General features: G+C 37.7%; 1 long non-coding RNA gene across 1 annotated transcript; it reads right to left on the bottom strand.

Annotated features, from left to right (window-relative positions):
- Nucleotides 1–6326: 6326 nt before the first annotated feature.
- LOC107947470 (uncharacterized) lies at nt 6327–19910 on the bottom strand. Its single transcript, XR_001697132.2, has 4 exons — nt 19678–19910; nt 19473–19569; nt 6670–6734; nt 6327–6568 (listed from the first exon to the last, which is right to left on the bottom strand). It is a non-coding gene; the product is annotated as an uncharacterized lncRNA (long non-coding RNA).
- Nucleotides 19911–20118: the final 208 nt, after the last annotated feature.

A 20118-nucleotide genomic window follows, 5' to 3' on the forward strand; every position in this document is an offset into this window, starting at 1 on the left:
TTATGAGTCCAGTCAGTTACATCTATGTCTCTATCTCCTGGGAGTCATCCGCTCCAACGCCCAAGAGAAGGCATTTCCCCAATTGGACTTGATAGACAACATATTAGTCTTTCAATCGGTTTTCTCATTTTTTATTAGACTAAGGACATGTTTAGGTTCATCTACTAATATAAGTTGTCTTTTAGTGTTATGATCCGACCACGTAATACTGCTTAGTATTAGTTTAAACATTAGACAACCAATTAGCCAATATTTGCTTCTATTTTGCTTTGCATGCAAAAACCACATGACAAAATTATAAAAATTATTTTATTAACCAATCTATTTGAAATATTACAAGTTTACAAATGACTATACTACAGTTTGAGCACTAGACCTAACAGTCTCCCACTTACCTTAATGAAGTAGATGAGTTATATTTCGTATTCTCATGCTCTCCACATATTTCTCAAAACCCTCTAGCTAGTAGAATCTTGGTACACAGGTCCGCGAGGTTGTCCTATGATGTGACTTTTAACTTCATCCATAATTTTGTCTACTCTACCTTCCTTATGATATTTTCTATCAATGTTTTTTGTCCTCATGTGGTTTCTTTGGGGTTTAGCTATATTCACATTGTTATAGTGCCATAGCTTTTTTTCATACCATATATTTGGCCCTTCATAATGAAGTTTGTAGTGCAATCCTACTTGACACTTATTCACACTATAGACTTGCCGCCTAGGATAAAAATAAAGCCCGATGTTGATTTCCTTGAATCTTGACACGTTTGGAAGTCAAAGTCAATGTATTCTATATGAGTAAAATCTCATCCAAAATACACATGCATATAATCCCTTGTTCTCCGTAAATACTTGAGTATATGCTTAATTGCTTATCAATGTCTAGGTCTTGGATTCACCTAATATCGACTCACCAACCCCACTGCGAAACAAATATCTAAACGTGTGCATAACGTAGCATACATGAGACTTCTTACTACCAAAGTAAAAGGAACCTTTCTCATGTTTTCTCTTTCTTCAACTATCTTAGGACAATCCTCTAAAGAAAGATGAAATTTTGATATAGAATTCTGATTTCCCTTCTTTGAATCGGTCATTGCATAATGTTCCAATATCTTGTATGTATAAAGCTTGCAATAGTGCTATCGGTTTTTTCTTTTGATCCCATAGGATTCGAATTCCTAGAACAAAATTAGCTTCTCTTGAGTCCTTCATGCTAAACTGTTGAGTTAATCATAGTTTAACCGATGTCAATGTCCTTACATCATTCCCAATGAGTAGAATGTAATCGACATGTAGAATTAGAAAGACAACCTTTTCTTCTCCAATACATTTATAAACACAAGGTTCATCTATGTTTTGCTCAAAGCGAAAAGCCTTGATTGTTTGATCAAATCTTTGATTCTATGAGTGAGATTTTTGCTTAAGTCCATATATGGATCTAAGAAGTTTGCTAACTTTACGCTTGTTTCCTTTAGCTATATATCTGGTGGGTTGCATAATATAGATGCTCTCTTCAAGACAACCATTCAAAAATGTTATCTTCACATCCATTTTCTAGATCTCGTAATTGAGAGACACCATAATGGATAACAATATGCAGATTGACTTGAGCATGGCAACTGAAGAGAAAGTTTATTTGTAATCGATACCCTTCTTTCTGAGTATAACCTTTTGCTACAAGTCTAGCCTTGTAAGTTTCCACTTTACCATCCACATTTACACCCTATGGGTTTTATCCCTTCTAGTAAGTCTACAAGTTCCCACACTAAGTTGTAATCCATAGAATCCATCTCAGCTTTCATAGGTATTTTCCAAAGCTTGGAATCAGCACTCTGCATTGCTTCATCATATATAAGTAGGTCATATCTTCATGTTTGGCAAACTCAGTGTTTAAAACACTTCCTCTAGATTGGAAGAACTCAGGCCTGTCGCACCCCAAAATTGGGCCTATAAGTCTTGAGGGTAAATTGGGATTTTTGGCTCGCAGTAGGTTCGAAAAATTCTGAATTGTGGTAACCCAAAATTATTTTCGATCATAGGTTTTGAAAAAATTAAATCAATTATTGAAAATAATGCTGAAAAGATCTTCAATTATAAAATAAGGATTTTTTTGTAAAAGGGTTTGAATTAGGAGTACCATTAAGGTAAATATCCCAAATATTTAAATATGCCTTATTCCCCTCCATTTACATTAAAGTCGTGATACTTCTTCTCCATTTTTTTGTTGTTGTTGTCCACTGTTTTCCCAAACCCAATTCCTTCAATTTTGATTCTGAAACTTCAATCATTTGATTTCTATCATCACCAAATCAATAAACCTCCATAGAATTTCAAGAAAAATACTAAAATACCATTGATTTTTTCATCTTTCAAGTTTTTGGGTTTTTCAGATTTTTCACTAAACCTCTATTTTTCCTCCATCGAAGGTAACAACTCATCCTTCTATTATTTTTAGATTTATCTGGTCTTTTAAATAGATTTTTTACCCATTAAATCGAATGTTTTGAATGAAAACCGAAAATTGGGTCGTAAATGGTGGGTTTCAAGATTTTGGATAAAAACATAGTTTCAAAATGTTTTTCAATTATTTTTTATGTTAATGTAATGTTTATATACTGAGTTTAAAGTTTCATTAAAGAATTCTTTAAGTTTTATTAAATTTTCACGAAAATTACAATAATATGTGAAAAAATTTTGATACCATGAATTGGGTAGTTTTGCATATTTTTAAGGTTGAGAATCAATCATAGGTGAATAATTAGATGAATGGAATTAGTTTTAGGCAAAGAGGATAAGTGGAGATTGAGATAATTGAGTTTCAAGTTTGTTATGTCGAAGATTTCAGTTCCAAGTGGAACAAACTTAGGCCTGTATTTGGTTGTTTTAAGAGTGTCTATAGCTGAATTTTAAACATGGTTATTGTGTGGTTAACTTTGGTTAAGATATGGTAGTGTTAGAGCCTTCGACAAGCAAGGCAAAAGGAAATGAAAAGCTAGTTTGCGCTTCTGGTGACTAGGCGAAAGCTTGAACGATGAGTGTTTGGAATCACTGCTAGTAGACACGATTCATAGTGTTAATTAATAGATTAGAATAGCCTAAACCCATATACTAAGTTTCAAGTATAAGCTTTCTATTTCCCTTATTTTATTTTGGCAAATTATGTGATTCTATGAATAATTGTGGATTGATTATTATGATGTGATATTGTGATATGAGACATATGTTAGGACTATTGTGAATTTTGTTGTGTTGTAGGCATGTATATGGTATGCTAATAATGCAAATATGCAGCGGAAGTGAGCGATATTTCGGTAAGTACATATGTGTTGACTTGTGAAATGTGATATTATTATGACAGGTTATATGTGAGAATACTTGTATGTGATATATGATGTATTGATTTTAATATGTGGTCAAATATGTGATGGTTCAATAAGCATTATTGTGGCACTTAAAATGCAGTTAAATGTGAATTCAATAAGCATGCATTGTGTACAAGTTTGTGATGTAAATTGATGAATATGAACAGAGATGATGTGCATTAAATCAATAATTAAAATTGTGTAATTGTGGATATTTTGGCCTTGTGATCTCTTGAAACTGTTTGATATAGTTGGCATGCCATAGGATTGTGAGTACTCACCCCTATGTTTTGTGATTTGGGCATTGAGGCCCCGAGACAATTTGGAGAGATAAGGGAATGTGAGCCAAGCTCCATTCACCAAGATATGTTAGTGTGTTAGAGAGTGTTAGCTAAATGCTCCATTCACTAGGATATGTTAGTGTGTTGGAGATCCGTGTACCCGATGTGTGGTGATAAAGCCCATTTTTATGTTTCATAGCCTCATGTGTCAAATTATCGTTTAAATTTGATCTTATTTATTATGATAATACGATGTGAGGTGGATGCATAAACATGTAAATAATATGTTAAATGAGTCGATTTAAGTTTCTTGAAAATGTTAGTATGTTCTCATAGTAAATTGCGTAAGTAATTGTGGTTTGGGTCATTTTCATTTAACTTGTGAATATATGTGAATATATCAGCTAGACTTGTGAGTTATTAAAGAATGTATACGTTGTTAGTCTTGATGAATTATTTGCATGAGTTGAGTGTAGTTATACGTGAAAATATATGCTAGTTTTATGATTTAATGAAGTGTGAATATGTTATTGTGACTTGTTTAGAATATGGTTGTGAATGTGTTGTGGTATGCTCTTATTTGACCTTTGATACTATGTATACTTTGTGGTTACTCTGGCATTCATTGAGCTTATTTAAGGTCACCCACTCTCTCTAACCATTGTAGATATTTAGCGTTTGCAGTGTGAGTGGTGCGGGGATACCAAGGAAGTGATCCAAGTTAGGCTTTAGTTTTTTGTGTAGGTGATATTATTATTATTCTTTGAACTATAGGAAATAGGCAATGCGGTAGACTTTTAGCTAATTGATTCCATGATGTTTTAGATGTTTACATGAGTTTATTGCTCTTAAGATTTATAGATATCAAACTTAATATGTTGATTCTTGCTCGGACATATTTTTGATGTTTTGAGTTGTTATTATAGTCGTTTTGACAATTGTTTGATGTGGTAAAAGTTGCATGTTGAATGGATTTAAGTTAGGTTGGACTAATTGCTTTAATATGATGTATTTTTGCTATCTGGAGCAGAAGTATTGATATTCAGGTTTTAAAAATGATACCTCCAGGATTTTCGAAAGTGTAGGAAGTCAAAAATGTAATTTGGTATCGATACCACATCACGAGTATCGATACTCAAGGTAATAAAATCGATACTTTTTTAAATGTACCGATATTTTCTTGGGTTTTGATTTTAAGAGAGAAATAAAATGCTAATTTGGTACCAGTTTTTTGAGTGGCATCAATACCATCTTCAAGAATCATAGATACATTTGATTCAGTATCGATACCCACATGATTTATTCAGAATTTTCGTTAATTAGTTTAAAAGCATGTTTAAAATTTTGTTATAAGCTCCTTGATGCATGTTTAGCATAATTTAATGTTGCTTAGGGCATTCATGACTTAGAATCTCTATAAATGACCAAATGAAATTTTATGATAATTGCATGTCAATGAGATGTTTTATGTTATGTTGTTGATGAGATGGTGGTGTAGCGTCCTTTTACTCGGGCTAAGCGACCGGGCTGGTATAGGGTGTTACAAGGCCTGCAAAAGACCCTTCCATTGCAATAGAGCACCTTATGTTGCTGATCGTTTGCATGTCAACTATTATGAGTTGGTTCTGGAACTATTCCTATAGGGCTTTGTGTATTTCCCAAAAGTTCCTCGAGTACTTCTTTACTTCAAGACTTGAGGTCATTCATGTAACTTTCCTCAAGGAAAGTAGCATGAGTTTATACTATTATAGTTTACTTTTTCGGGTTATAAAAAAAACCGCCCTTTGTTCCTTTCTAATATCCTAAAAAAATACAATATTTTGCCTGTGAATCCAACTTCCTTACATCTGTATCCAATACGTGGGTCAAGCATCCCCAAATCCTTCAATGATTTAGACTTGGCTTTCTGCCATGCCAAAATTCGTATGGAGTTTTAGATGCTACCTTAGTTGGTACATATTTGAGAATATAAAGTCTTTTGCAATGCATATCCCTAAAAGGAGATTTGCAACTTTGAATAACTTAACATCGAACGAACCATGTCTAACAACGTTCGATTTCTTCTCTCTGCCACGCCATTCTGTCTTGGAGTGACCGGCATGGTTAACTGGGATAGAATCTCATTCTCTATGAGATACCCTAAGAACTCATCTGATAAATATTCTTCACCTCAATCAGACTAAAGTGCGTTAATGGGTAAACCTAGTTTTTTCTCCACTTTTGTGCAAAACTCTTTGGATTTATCAAAGGTTTTACTCTTGCGGTGCATTAGATACACATACCTATATCTGGAATAATCATCAATAAAGGTTACATAATACTTGTAACCACCTCTTGCATTGCCATGCATAGGGCTACATACATTAGTATGCATAAATTCTAAAGGTTTTACAGCCCTCATCTCTTTTGAATTAAAAAATTGCTTAGTCATCTTACCTTTCAAGCAAGATTCATATTGTGGAATATCAATTTCTTTAAGTGAACTTAAAGTTTCATCTTTCATAAGTCTAGTGATTCTTTCTTGGTTAATATGACCAATTCTCAAATGCCAAAGGTATGCCTCATTAGAGTGAGAAGTTTTGAGTCTTTTATTCAAAATTTCAGTTTCAAGCAGTGTGTACATCTTTGGTTTGATAAAATAGAGATTATTTGAAAACCATCTATTATAGATAAGTTTAGGATTTCTAAATATTATAATACTATTATTAAAAGTCATGGTCGAGTCGTCTTTATATAAACATGTAACAGAAGTCAAGTTTCTTTTGAAACTTGGTAAATAGAAAACATCTTTTAAAATAATTTTCCTAATATTATCAAAATAAATATGTACATCTCCCACTACTTCAACTGCCATAGTTGCCCCATTTCTGGTCCGTAATGATAGAGTCTTATCTCTAAGATATTTTATCTCCTCGAACCCCTGTAAAGAAACAAACACGTGATTAGTGGCTCCAGAATCAATGACCTAATGGTCTATTGAATCTTCCAATTAACAAGCTTCTATCATAAAGAGTATTGTACCTTTGCCTTTAGTAGCTAGGTAATCCTTCCATTCTTTTCAATTTACCTTAAAGTGCCCTTCCTTGCTGTAGAAGAAACACTCAGAATTAGATAAGTCTTTAAGCTTCTTAGTTCTATTCCTTTCCACTTGAGGTGGCTCAAAGAACTTAGCTTTGTTTTTCTTAGCATATTTTCCCTTCCTTCTAGAGGAAGAATCAAAAAATAAGTTTTCTTTTGCTTTTCGAGCCGACTGACCACCATTCAACATCAACTCATAAGATTGTAATTCCTTCATAATTTGTTTAAGCATCAGATTCTTGTCCCCAGGGTTAAATGTGGCTCGAAAGCCTACAAAATCCTTCGACAAGCTTTTGAACACCACCTCAATTTGGGTGTTTTGGTCCAGATTGGCCTCATTATCTACGGCTTCTGTAAAGTATCCTATAAGAGTAATCGTGTGACAGCCCAAAGTTGACCCTAGTCGGGAAGTGGTTTCGGGACCGCTAAACCGAGTCACCGAAATGTTTGAATGTGATACTTATTGTCTAGAATATGTAATTATGAATGTGTGAAAATTTCAAGCTTCAATTTGGTTGATTTCATGTGAATTTAGTCAATAGGACTTATGTGAGAAAATTCTAAAATGTGATAGGTCAATGTGTGAGGACCTATTAGTGCATGTGGACAAAGGGGGGACTTGCATGTCAAATTCCCCCCCTACTAGTAGTGGCCGGCCATGACAAGCATGGTAGACCAAGTTTGATGGCCAAGACATGTCATAGACATGTTTTGTTGGTGCATCATGGGTGGAAAAAAATAAAATAATAGGCATGGAAATTAAATAATGAAAAGGAGTATGATGAATACACAAAAAAAAAAGTGTGTAGTTGATTCTTTTTCCCCCCATTGCCGTGAGCTAAAGAAAAGAGAGGAGAAATCTTTGTTCATCCTTTTCTCACCTTCATTTAGCCTAAATTAGAAAGAAAAACAAAGAAAAAAATTTCTCATCCTTTGGTTCATCCTTGGCCAAAAATTTTAAGGAGGGAAGAAGAAAGGTGAAGAGATTCGGCCATGCATGTAGCTAGGCTAAGGTATGTTTGATGATGTTCCATGAGATGCATGCATGTTTTAGTTGTTAGCTTGAGTTCTACCTAGCCCATGGTCTAAATCTTGCTATGTGATGGAAATGGCACTTGACCATGGATGCATCATTCTTGGTTGGTGTTTGATGTTGTGGTGATGAGGCATGAGGATGAGTTAAGATTCGGCCTAGGTGGAGGTTGTGTTAATGCCATTGCATGCAAAATATGAAGCTTGTTAATGATGCATGTGATGATGGCTTGATGATTCTTGAACCTCCTTTTTAGCATTTTTGTGTGAGCACATATGTGCATTGGTTGCTAAATGGAGAAGAATCGGCTAGCAAGATGTGTGCTAAGGCCGAATGTAACTTTGCATGTTAATGAGCAATGCATGTGTTAAATTGATGAAAAGGGGGAGGATGCTTTACTAGTGTGTATATGTGTGTATTAAGTGTTGAAATCGACCCCAAAAATAGACATGCATATTCGGCCAAGGGGAAAGAAATTAGCTAATATGTTGTGTTGATGCATGATTTTTGCATGTATGAGACTTTAATGTCTAATGTATAAATATGGGCTAAGTGCCTTGTGTTCATCTTTTTGATGCCTAAATGATGAAATCAATTTATTTGTTTAATTAAGCTCAAGAGCAAAGGGGAAATAAATCCGATAAAGGGAAGGCAAAGTGGTTGAATAGCTAGCGGAATCGTTCGACAACACCCGAGGTAAGTTCTTGAGTAAGAGAGCTTAAATTACGATGTGATTAAATCATGCTCTATGTGTGGCTATTGAGCCGAATGTGCAAGGACGATATGTGCCTTGTGTTTGAGTTTCGCAAATGAAAATGAAATATGAATGTGCCATGAATTATTGTTAGATGTGCATGATTAATTGAATGCTGTCCGGGCTAAGTCCCGAAGGCTTTGTGCTAAGTGAATATACCCGGACTAAGATCCGAAGGCATTTGTGCGAGATACAAATTCCGGGTTAAGCCCCGAAGGCCTTTGTGCGAGATACTAAATCCGGGTTAAGTCCCGAAGGCATTCGTGCGAGTTATTAAATCCGGGTTATGTCCCGAAGGCATTGTGTGAGTTACTAAAACCGGGCTATGTCCCGAAGGCATTTGAACGAGGAGCTATATCCGGTTAAATCCCGAAGGTACGTGATTTGGTAATGAATGAGCTTGCTGTAAAATTCCAGCGAATACTCGAAAAACATCCCAATATGGGGATATGTTACGTATGTGTTGAATTTAATCGAGCCCTTACAAATAAATGTTCGCTCAGTTGATAAACGAGCTACCGGCCTTCGGCTAAGTTAGTCTATTGTGTATGTACATAAGGGTTGTTAATGTTGTGAAGCAAGTTTGGTATCGGTAAATTGCGTATTATGAAATATTCCGTTTAGCTAAATGTGTGTTATTCTTTGTTTATGCTGGAATTCCTTGCTCAAAACTTACTAAGCATAAATTGCTTACTCGTTACACTGCTCCTCTGTTTTATAGATTTTTTGGTTCTCCAGCTATCGGACTCGGGATCTTGAAGTCGAAGTCGCCCACACTATCAAAGGCTCTTTTGGGTACTATTTTGGTTGAATTTTGATATGGCATGTATAGGACTACCCATTGTTGTTTTCGAGTACTTTATGAAATGTATAAGTGTACAGCCATGCGAAAATGGCTTGTAGAAGTGGAGTATGGCATTAGACCATTCGTGTTTATGAATGTATAGATGGTTTCATGATGTAACTATAGTTGAAATGGAAGTGTTGAGCAAACGATCAGCCATTGGAATGGCTAAGTATGATCATATGTGGGCATATGTATGACAAGGCCCTAGTTGGTCCATGAAACCCCGAAAATAGGTAAGGTTTACTTTGAAAACAGAGGCTGACAGCAGCAGTGGTGTGGATTGGAAAAATCACAAGAATTCGTAGGAGTGGAATTAAATAGTGAATAAATTATGTAATCGAACCTTGATGAATCTACTTTCATATGAAAGTAACGAAACAATCATATGAACAGTACAGTAAGAGATATTCAGGTTCTTGTGGAACAGGGCCAGAACAGTTTCTGGATTCCCTGTTCCGATTTTGGAAATTCACTATAAATTGACCAGTGATAATTAGGGGTCATACAATATATGTATGGATTCCCCTCTGAGTCTAGTTTCCATAGAAACAAACGGCATCAGTATTGAAGCTCTGTGCAGAGAGATATCCAAGTCGTAATGGGAAAAGGTCAGTGTAGTCGACCCCTGTAACATGGGAGACTTTGACTAATAAACTGTACTAATTGGCCCGAGCAAAAATTCTAGAAAAAAATACATAGGTGGGGAAATGAGTCTAGTTTCAGGGAAAAATCACAAAACTGATTTTCGAGTTGTGAAACTCAAGATATGATTTTTGAAGCGACTAGTACTCAGACTGGGCAGTGTCTGGAAAAATTTTTCAAAGTTTTTTAACATCTCGTGTCCGACTCCGGTGTCGGTCTCGGGTTCGGGGTGTTACATTAAATTGGTATCAGAGCTACGGTTTAGTCGATTCTAGGACTACCGTAATGTGTTGGGTCTAGCTATACATGCCATTTTATGTGATTACTTGATAGTGTGGTGATTTCTAACAATTGTAAATGTGTTTATAGTAATGGATCCCGATCGTGACCGAGAGGTAGCTGATGATCTTGAGAGTGTAGCGCCTGCTCCCGCACAAGGGACAGTGCCGGCAGACTCTCAACCTAATGCTAGTAATCCGAATGATGAAGCTAGACAAGCATTCTATAGCGTGATGAATGATTGGTTCAACCAATACATTCGAACTAATATGGCTGTTCCACAACCTCCATTCCCGACAAATACTACCCCCGCACCTACAATACCACCGGTAACGGACCAAATAAGGTCAAATAAGCCCCCAGTTGATAGAATCCAAAAACATGGGGCTACTGAATTTAAGGCTATGGATAGCGATGATGCCGAGCAAGCTAAATTTTGGCTGGACAACACTATCCGGGTACTCGATGAGCTATCTTGTACACCCGATGAATGCCTAAAGTGTGCTATCTCCTTGCTACGTGATTCTGCCTACTATTGGTGGAGTACTCTGACTTCTGTTGTGCCCCGAGAGCAAGTAACTTGGGAGTTTTTCCAAATTGAGTTTCGGAAAAAGTATATCAGTCAGAGATTTGTTGATCAAAAACGGAAGGAATTTCTTGAGCTTAAGCAAGGCTCCATGTCGGTTACTGATTACGAGCGAAAATTTGTTAGACTTAGCAAATACGCTCGGGAATGTGTTTCGTCCGAAGCTATTATGTGTAAACGCTTCGAGGATGGGCTGAATGAAGATATAAAAATGTTCGTTGGCGTTCTTGAAATACGAGAGTTCGTGGTACTTGTTGAACGAGCTTGTAAAGCCGAAGAGCTTAGAAAAGAAAAGAAAAGAGTTGATGAGGGAACTGGAGAGTTTCGTAAAAGATCCTCGGGAAGGTCTCTTCAACAGACATCGAAGAGATTTCGAGATGATGCGGGCCAGTTTAGAGGCACTTCGGGCCTTTTTAGACGAGATCGTGATCGACCCCCTGTGGGTACACGAGGCACTTCGGTCGCCAGTGTTGGGAATGAACGTCGAGATAGAACGAAGTGTCGATATTGCGGTAAATGGCATTCGGGGAGTTGTAGATTCCCTGACCGCTCCTGTTACAAGTGCGGATCAGTTGACCACTTCATTAAAGATTGCCCGAGGTTGTTTGAACAGAATGAAAATCAGAGTGGGAAACCGGGTGCTACCACTGCTCGAGGTAGACCATCTGGAAATACGGGCAATGCTAGTGGTGGTCAGAGAGGATCTAGAGATGATATAACCAGATCCGAAGCTCGTGCGCCTGCTAGAGCTTATGCTATACGTGCCCGCGAGGATGCTTCTTCGCCTGATGTTATTACCGGTACATTCACTCTCTTTGATACTAATGTAATTGCTTTGATTGACCCCGGTTCTACTCATTCTTACATATGTGAAACCTTAGCATCCAGTAAGACTTTACCTATTGAGTCTACTGAGTTTGTAATTCGGGTGTCAAATCCCTTGGGTCATTACGTGCTTGTCGACAAAGTGTGTGAGAAATGTCCCCTGGAAATTCGAGGTTCCTGTTTTCCGGCGGACTTGATGCTTTTGCCGTTTGATGAATTTGATGTTATCCTTGGTTTGGATTGGTTGACCGCGCATGATGCGATTGTGAATTGCAAGAGCAAGACTATTGATTTGAGGTGCGCAAATAACGAAGTAGTCCGAATTGAGTCTGCGGACTTGGAGGGGATGCCAGCTGTAATATCAGCAATGTTGGCACAGAAATATGTAAGAAAAGGGTGCGAAGCATACCTTGCGTATGTACTTGATGACAAAGAATTAGAAAAGAAACCCGAATCTGTGCCGGTGGTTTGTGAATACCCGGATGTTTTTCCGGAAGAATTACCGGGTTTACCACCTGTTCGGGAGGTAGAGTTTGGTATTGAGCTTGTACCTGGGACTATGCCGATTTCGATAGCTCCGTATCGTATGGCACCAACCGAGTTAAAGGAGTTGAAAGCTCAGTTACAAGAACTGACGGATAGAGGTTTCGCTCGACCAAGTTTCTCACCTTGGGGTGCACCAGTATTGTTCGTGAAAAAGAAGGACGGAACCATGAGGTTGTGCATTGACTATCGTCAACTGAATAAAGTGACGATAAAGAACAAATATCCGTTGCCGCGCATCGATGATTTGTTCGACCAACTGAAGGGAGCCTCAGTGTTCTCAAAAATAGATTTGAGATCGGGCTATTATCAGTTGCGAATTCGAGATTCAGATATTCCTAAAACTGCCTTCAGAACGAGATATGGTCACTACGAATTCTTAGTGATGCCGTTTGGGCTCACTAATGCCCCTGCAGTATTTATGGATTTGATGAATCAGATCTTCAGACCGTATTTGGATCGGTTCGTAGTTGTGTTCATTAATGACATTTTGGTCTATTCAAGAGATGAGACCGAACATGCTGAGCATCTGAGGCTAGTGCTGCAAATTTTGCGGGATAAGCAGTTATATGCTAAGTTCAGTAAGTGTGAGTTCTGGTTAAGAGAGGTTAGCTTCTTGGGTCATGTGGTATCCGCGTCGGGTATTCGAGTTGACCCGAACAAAATTTCAGCCATACTTGACTGGAAACCTCCGAGAAATATTACTGAAGTTCGGAGCTTTTTGGGGCTCGCCGGTTATTACCGACGATTTGTGAAAGGTTTCTCGATGATAGCCACACCAATGAGGAAGCTACTTCAAAAGGATGTTAAGTTCGAGTGGACGGAGAAATGTCAGAAAAGTTTCGACCAACTGAAAACTCATTTGACTGAAGCTCCAATTTTGGTGCAACCCGAATCAGGTAAAGAGTTTGTCATTTATAGTGACGCATCCCTACTTGGGTTGGGTTGCGTATTGATGCAAGAAGGTCGAGTCGTGGCCTATGCGTCGAGACAATTGAAGCCACACCAGAGGAATTATCTGACCCATGATCTCGAACTAGCTGCCATCGTGTTTGCTTTAAAAATATGGCGACATTATCTGTTTGGTGAGAAGTGCCATGTATTTTCGGATCACAAAAGTCTCAAATATTTGATGACTCAACGAGACTTGAATTTGCGACAAAGACGTTGGCTTGAGTTGTTGAAAGATTACGAGCTTGTCATTGATTACCACCCGGGAAAGGCTAACGTGGTTGCGGACGCCTTAAGCCGGAAGTCATTGTTTGCTTTACGAGCGATGAACGTGCATTTGTCTGTTCTACCAGACAATGTGTTAGTAGCTGAATTAAAAGCTAAACCATTATTGACTCACCAAATTCGTGAAGCTCAGAAAGTCGATGATGAATTGGTTGCAAAACGGGCTAAGTGTTTTCCGAATGAGGAATCGGAGTTTCAAATTGATGATGATGATTGTTTGAGGTTCAGAAATCGTTTGTGTGTTCCAAGGAATTCGGAACTCATTTCGATGATTCTGAACGAAGCCCATTGTAGCCGAATGTCAATTCACCCGGGGAGTACGAAAATGTACAACGATTTGAAACGTCAATTTTGGTGGCATGGTATGAAACGGGACATCTCCGACTTTGTTTCGAGATGTTTGATATGTCATCAAGTGAAAGCGGAACATCAAGTGCCTTCAGGATTACTCCAGCCGATCATGATACCCGAGTGGAAATGGGATCGAGTCACAATGGACTTTGTGTCCGGACTGCCCTTGTCAGCAAGTAAGAAGGATGCGATATGGGTTGTTGTTGATAGACTGACTAAGTCGGCTCATTTCATCCCCGTACGTGCGGATTTTTCATTGGATAAACTAGCTGAATTGTACGTTTATCAAATTGTGAGATTACACGGGGTACCTGTTTCTATCGTGTCGGATAGAGATCCGAGATTCACCTCACGATTTTGGAAGAAATTGCAAGAAGCTCTGGGTACCAAGCTGCATTTTAGCACTGCTTTTCACCCCCAAACCGATGGTCAATCCGAGCGGATAATTCAGATACTTGAGGATATGTTGAGATGTTGCATCCTCGAGTTCAGTAGTTCATGGGAACGGTATTTACCTTTGATTGAATTCGCTTACAACAATAGTTTTCAATCAAGTATTAAGATGGCACCTTACGAGGCTTTGTACGGTCGTAAATGTCGTACACCATTGTTTTGGACCGAGCTCGGTGAAAGTAAAATTTTCGGAGTTGATTTGATTAAAGATGCTGAACAGAAAGTAAAGGTAATCCGTGAAAGTCTGAAGGTAGCCACGGATCGTCAGAAGTCGTACGCAGATTTGAAACGAAAAGACATCGAGTATCAGGTGGGAGACAAAGTGTTCCTTAAGGTTTCACCTTGGAAAAAGATACTCAGGTTCGGCCGTAAGGGCAAGTTGAGCCCAAGATTCATTGGACCGTACGAAATCTCCGAACGAGTTGGTCCGGTTGCGTATAGATTGATTTTGCCCCCGGAGCTTGAAAAGATTCATGACGTCTTTCATGTTTCGATGCTTCGACGCTATCGATCTGATCCATCGCATATAATTAGCCCATCAGAGGTTGAAATTCAAGTCGACATGAGCTATGAAGAAGAACCGATGCGTATCCTAGCTCGTGAAGTGAAGGAGTTGCGAAACAAAAGAGTTCTGCTAGTAAAGGTGTTATGACTCAAACACGGGATCGAGGAAGCTACTTGGGAGACCGAGAGCTCGATGAAAGAACGATACCCAAACCTATTTACCGGTAAGATTTTCGGGGACGAAAATTTCTTAAGTGGGGGAGAGTTGTGACAGCCCAAAGTTGACCCTAGTCGGGAAGTGGTTTCGGGACCGCTAAACCGAGTCACCGAAATGTTTGAATGTGATACTTATTGTCTAGAATATGTAATTATGAATGTGTGAAAATTTCAAGCTTCAATTTGGTTGATTTCATGTGAATTTAGTCAATAGGACTTATGTGAGAAAATTCTAAAATGTGATAGGTCAATGTGTGAGGACCTATTAGTGCATGTGGACAAAGGGGGGACTTGCATGTCAAATTCCCCCCCTACTAGTAGTGGCCGGCCATGACAAGCATGGTAGACCAAGTTTGATGGCCAAGACATGTCATAGACATGTTTTGTTGGTGCATCATGGGTGGAAAAAAATAAAATAATAGGCATGGAAATTAAATAATGAAAAGGAGTATGATGAATACACAAAAAAAAAAGTGTGTAGTTGATTCTTTTTCCCCCCATTGCCGTGAGCTAAAGAAAAGAGAGGAGAAATCTTTGTTCATCCTTTTCTCACCTTCATTTAGCCTAAATTAGAAAGAAAAACAAAGAAAAAAATTTCTCATCCTTTGGTTCATCCTTGGCCAAAAATTTTAAGGAGGAAAGAAGAAGAAAGGTGAAGAGATTCGGCCATGCATGTAGCTAGGCTAAGGTATGTTTGATGATGTTCCATGAGATGCATGCATGTTTTAGTTGTTAGCTTGAGTTCTACCTAGCCCATGGTCTAAATCTTGCTATGTGATGGAAATGGCACTTGACCATGGATGCATCATTCTTGGTTGGTGTTTGATGTTGTGGTGATGAGGCATGAGGATGAGTTAAGATTCGGCCTAGGTGGAGGTTGTGTTAATGCCATTGCATGCAAAATATGAAGCTTGTTAATGATGCATGTGATGATGGCTTGATGATTCTTGAACCTCCTTTTTAGCATTTTTGTGTGAGCACATATGTGCATTGGTTGCTAAATGGAGAAGAATCGGCTAGCAAGATGTGTGCTAAGGCCGAATGTAACTTTGCATGTTAATGAGCAATGCATGTGTTAAATTGATGAAAAGGGGGAGGATGCTTTACTAGTGTGTATATGTGTGTATTAAGTGTTGAAATCGACCCCAAAAATAGACATGCATATTCGGCCAAGGGGAAAGAAATTAGCTAATATGTTGTGTTGATGCATGATTTTTGCATGTATGAGACTTTAATGTCTAATGTATAAATATGGGCTAAGTGCCTTGTGTTCATCTTTTTGATGCCTAAATGATGAAATCAATTTATTTGTTTAATTAAGCTCAAGAGCAAAGGGGAAATAAATCCGATAAAGGGAAGGCAAAGTGGTTGAATAGCTAGCGGAATCGTTCGACAACACCCGAGGTAAGTTCTTGAGTAAGAGAGCTTAAATTACGATGTGATTAAATCATGCTCTATGTGTGGCTATTGAGCCGAATGTGCAAGGACGATATGTGCCTTGTGTTTGAGTTTCGCAAATGAAAATGAAATATGAATGTGCCATGAATTATTGTTAGATGTGCATGATTAATTGAATGCTGTCCGGGCTAAGTCCCGAAGGCTTTGTGCTAAGTGAATATACCCGGACTAAGATCCGAAGGCATTTGTGCGAGATACAAATTCCGGGTTAAGCCCCGAAGGCCTTTGTGCGAGATACTAAATCCGGGTTAAGTCCCGAAGGCATTCGTGCGAGTTATTAAATCCGGGTTATGTCCCGAAGGCATTGTGTGAGTTACTAAAACCGGGCTATGTCCCGAAGGCATTTGAACGAGGAGCTATATCCGGTTAAATCCCGAAGGTACGTGATTTGGTAATGAATGAGCTTGCTGTAAAATTCCAGCGAATACTCGAAAAACATCCCAATATGGGGATATGTTACGTATGTGTTGAATTTAATCGAGCCCTTACAAATAAATGTTCGCTCAGTTGATAAACGAGCTACCGGCCTTCGGCTAAGTTAGTCTATTGTGTATGTACATAAGGGTTGTTAATGTTGTGAAGCAAGTTTGGTATCGGTAAATTGCGTATTATGAAATATTCCGTTTAGCTAAATGTGTGTTATTCTTTGTTTATGCTGGAATTCCTTGCTCAAAACTTACTAAGCATAAATTGCTTACTCGTTACACTGCTCCTCTGTTTTATAGATTTTTTGGTTCTCCAGCTATCGGACTCGGGATCTTGAAGTCGAAGTCGCCCACACTATCAAAGGCTCTTTTGGGTACTATTTTGGTTGAATTTTGATATGGCATGTATAGGACTACCCATTGTTGTTTTCGAGTACTTTATGAAATGTATAAGTGTACAGCCATGCGAAAATGGCTTGTAGAAGTGGAGTATGGCATTAGACCATTCGTGTTTATGAATGTATAGATGGTTTCATGATGTAACTATAGTTGGAATGGAAGTGTTGAGCAAACGATCAGCCATTGGAATGGCTAAGTATGATCATATGTGGGCATATGTATGACAAGGCCCTAGTTGGTCCATGAAACCCCGAAAATAGGTAAGGTTTACTTTGAAAACAGAGGCTGACAGCAGCAGTGGTGTGGATTGGAAAAATCACAAGAATTCGTAGGAGTGGAATTAAATAGTGAATAAATTATGTAATCGAACCTTGATGAATCTACTTTCATATGAAAGTAACGAAACAATCATATGAACAGTACAGTAAGAGATATTCAGGTTCTTGTGGAACAGGGCCAGAACAGTTTCTGGATTCCCTGTTCCGACTTTGGAAATTCACTATAAATTGACCAGAGATAATTAGGGGTCATACCATATATGTATGGATTCCTCTCTGAGTCTAGTTTCCATAGAAACAAACGGCATCAGTATTGAAGCTCTGTGCAGAGAGATATCCAAGTCGTAATGGGAAAAGGTCAGTGTAGTCGACCCCTGTAACATGGGAGACTTTGACTAATAAACTGTACTAATTGGCCTGACCAAAAATTCTAGAAAAAAATACATAGGTGGGGACATGAGTCTAGTTTCAGGGAAAAATCACAAAACTGATTTTCGAGTTGTGAAACTCAAGATATGATTTTTGAAGCGACTAGTACTCAGACTGGGCAGTGTCTGGAAAAATTTTTCAAAGTTTGTTAACATCTCGTGTCCGACTCCGGTGTCGGTCTCGGGTTCGGGGTGTTACAAATCGTATGGTCTTTGACTGGAGTCTCGGGCTTTTGTTGGGCATTAATCAAACTAGTAATAGTTGATTATCGAGCCAAGGCAACTTGGCCTCCGAACATGACTTCTAGTTTGTCTAGAATTGTTTTGGCAATCTTATAGCTCTCTAGTTGTTGTTGCTTATGCTTGCCAAAATATAGAAATGAGGTATCTCATTAGACTCCTCCAACCGTTTTCTAGCCTCAGCTTGAATGGTCGGAGAACATTTATTATCAAGGACTATCTTTAGTTTCTCACAACTTAGGACAATCATCAGGTTCCTTTTTTGTCCCTTATAGTTACTTTCATTCAATTTGTTCTCAATAAGAATATTTAATAATGGAGTAGGTGTTGTTTTTAAACTAAAAATAAAAGATTCATTCATTAATATCTTTGTATAAGGAAATATTTGAAAACATTTTGCAACTTAACAATATGCATTAAGATGATGCATGTGTCTTACATTAAACCTTGAAGACATTCGTAAGCTATTGTAACAATAATAATTCCTACACCCATTGAATCAAGTCACCTTGGAGAAATCTTGACCAACTAGTAAGAACAGGGATTTCCATCCAATCAATACGTGAAACTAATTCCTTAGGCATTCATATGTACTAATAATCATTTAACATTTGACCATCATTCTATTTAAGCATAACTTTTTGGGAAGTTACTTAACTAGATGATCTTAAGTGTATAACCATCAACTCAACACCCATCAAATCATGCACCACAAATTAGTCATCTTGGGACAATCTCACCGAATAACATGTTGTAACTAGTTGTCCTCTTCAAAAAAAAACTTCTTCTTATATCGCATGATAATACCTACAGTTTGCACCCAGCAACAACAGATTACGGAATCTAACAAAAATTCTATTTCCCTATCTATCGGCCCATTCCTCCATTTTGTCATTCCTAACCTTGATGCTCAAACATCGTAGTGTCCCCTCCGCAAGGCCCGAAGCTTCACACATCACAGTTTGCAACCAGCAACACCAAATTGCGGAATCTAAAGGAAATTTCATTTCCCTATCCATCCGTCCATTCCTCCATATGCCAAGACCTACTCTATCTATATAGGGTTTATTGCTATAAATATCACAAATCATATCGATTTTCAAAATTTTATTTTTCGCTATGTTAAAAATCGTTTTTAATCATATTTTTTCCAACACACATATCTTCTAATTCATTCATTTATTAGCTAAATCACTTATTCCAAAGTTTATCTTATATAAGGAAAGTGCGAAAGTCCAAGGGTACTTACCTCTTGGATAGTTAAAAATTCAATTCCAACCTTTCCAACAATTGAGTCCACACTAATACAAGCTTGGGAGCTTTCCTACAACCATTTCCCTTCTTTTCTAAACACCCAAAAACAAATAAATTTTCAATTTACGTTCTTTGGAAGCTTTCTCATGAAAATAATATCAAGTAATAACTTAAAGGATATTGAGAACACCATTTTTTACCTCATGGAATGTTTCTTTCTCATGAACTTCTAAATCCCTAAACTTGAAATGGTGAAATGGATGGTGGAAATAAGCTTGGAATCAAGTTTTCTACTTGATTTTATCAAGAAATCTAAGTTTGAAGTCGAAATTTTGGTTTGATTTAAAAGGATATGTGAAGTTTTGAAAACGGAAATGTGTCCCTTTGTTTCTATGGTGGACATTAACAAGGGGAAAGAAGAGGACCATTTTTTTTATCCGTTCCCCTTTTTATGCTAATACATAAAATACCAAGTCAAAGGTCAACAAAAAAATCTCATCATGTGGTTTATAATTCATCTTTTCAATTTAATTACATCCAATGGTCTATATTTCTAATTATCAAATATATTATCTAAATAATATTCCTATCACCTTATCCTTGAGAAATGACCAAAATGCCTTAGATGGCAAAATTACTAT

The sequence above is a fragment of the Gossypium hirsutum genome, chromosome D12, assembly GCF_007990345.1.
Source record: "Gossypium hirsutum isolate 1008001.06 chromosome D12, Gossypium_hirsutum_v2.1, whole genome shotgun sequence".
Lineage (NCBI taxonomy): Eukaryota > Viridiplantae > Streptophyta > Magnoliopsida > Malvales > Malvaceae > Gossypium > Gossypium hirsutum.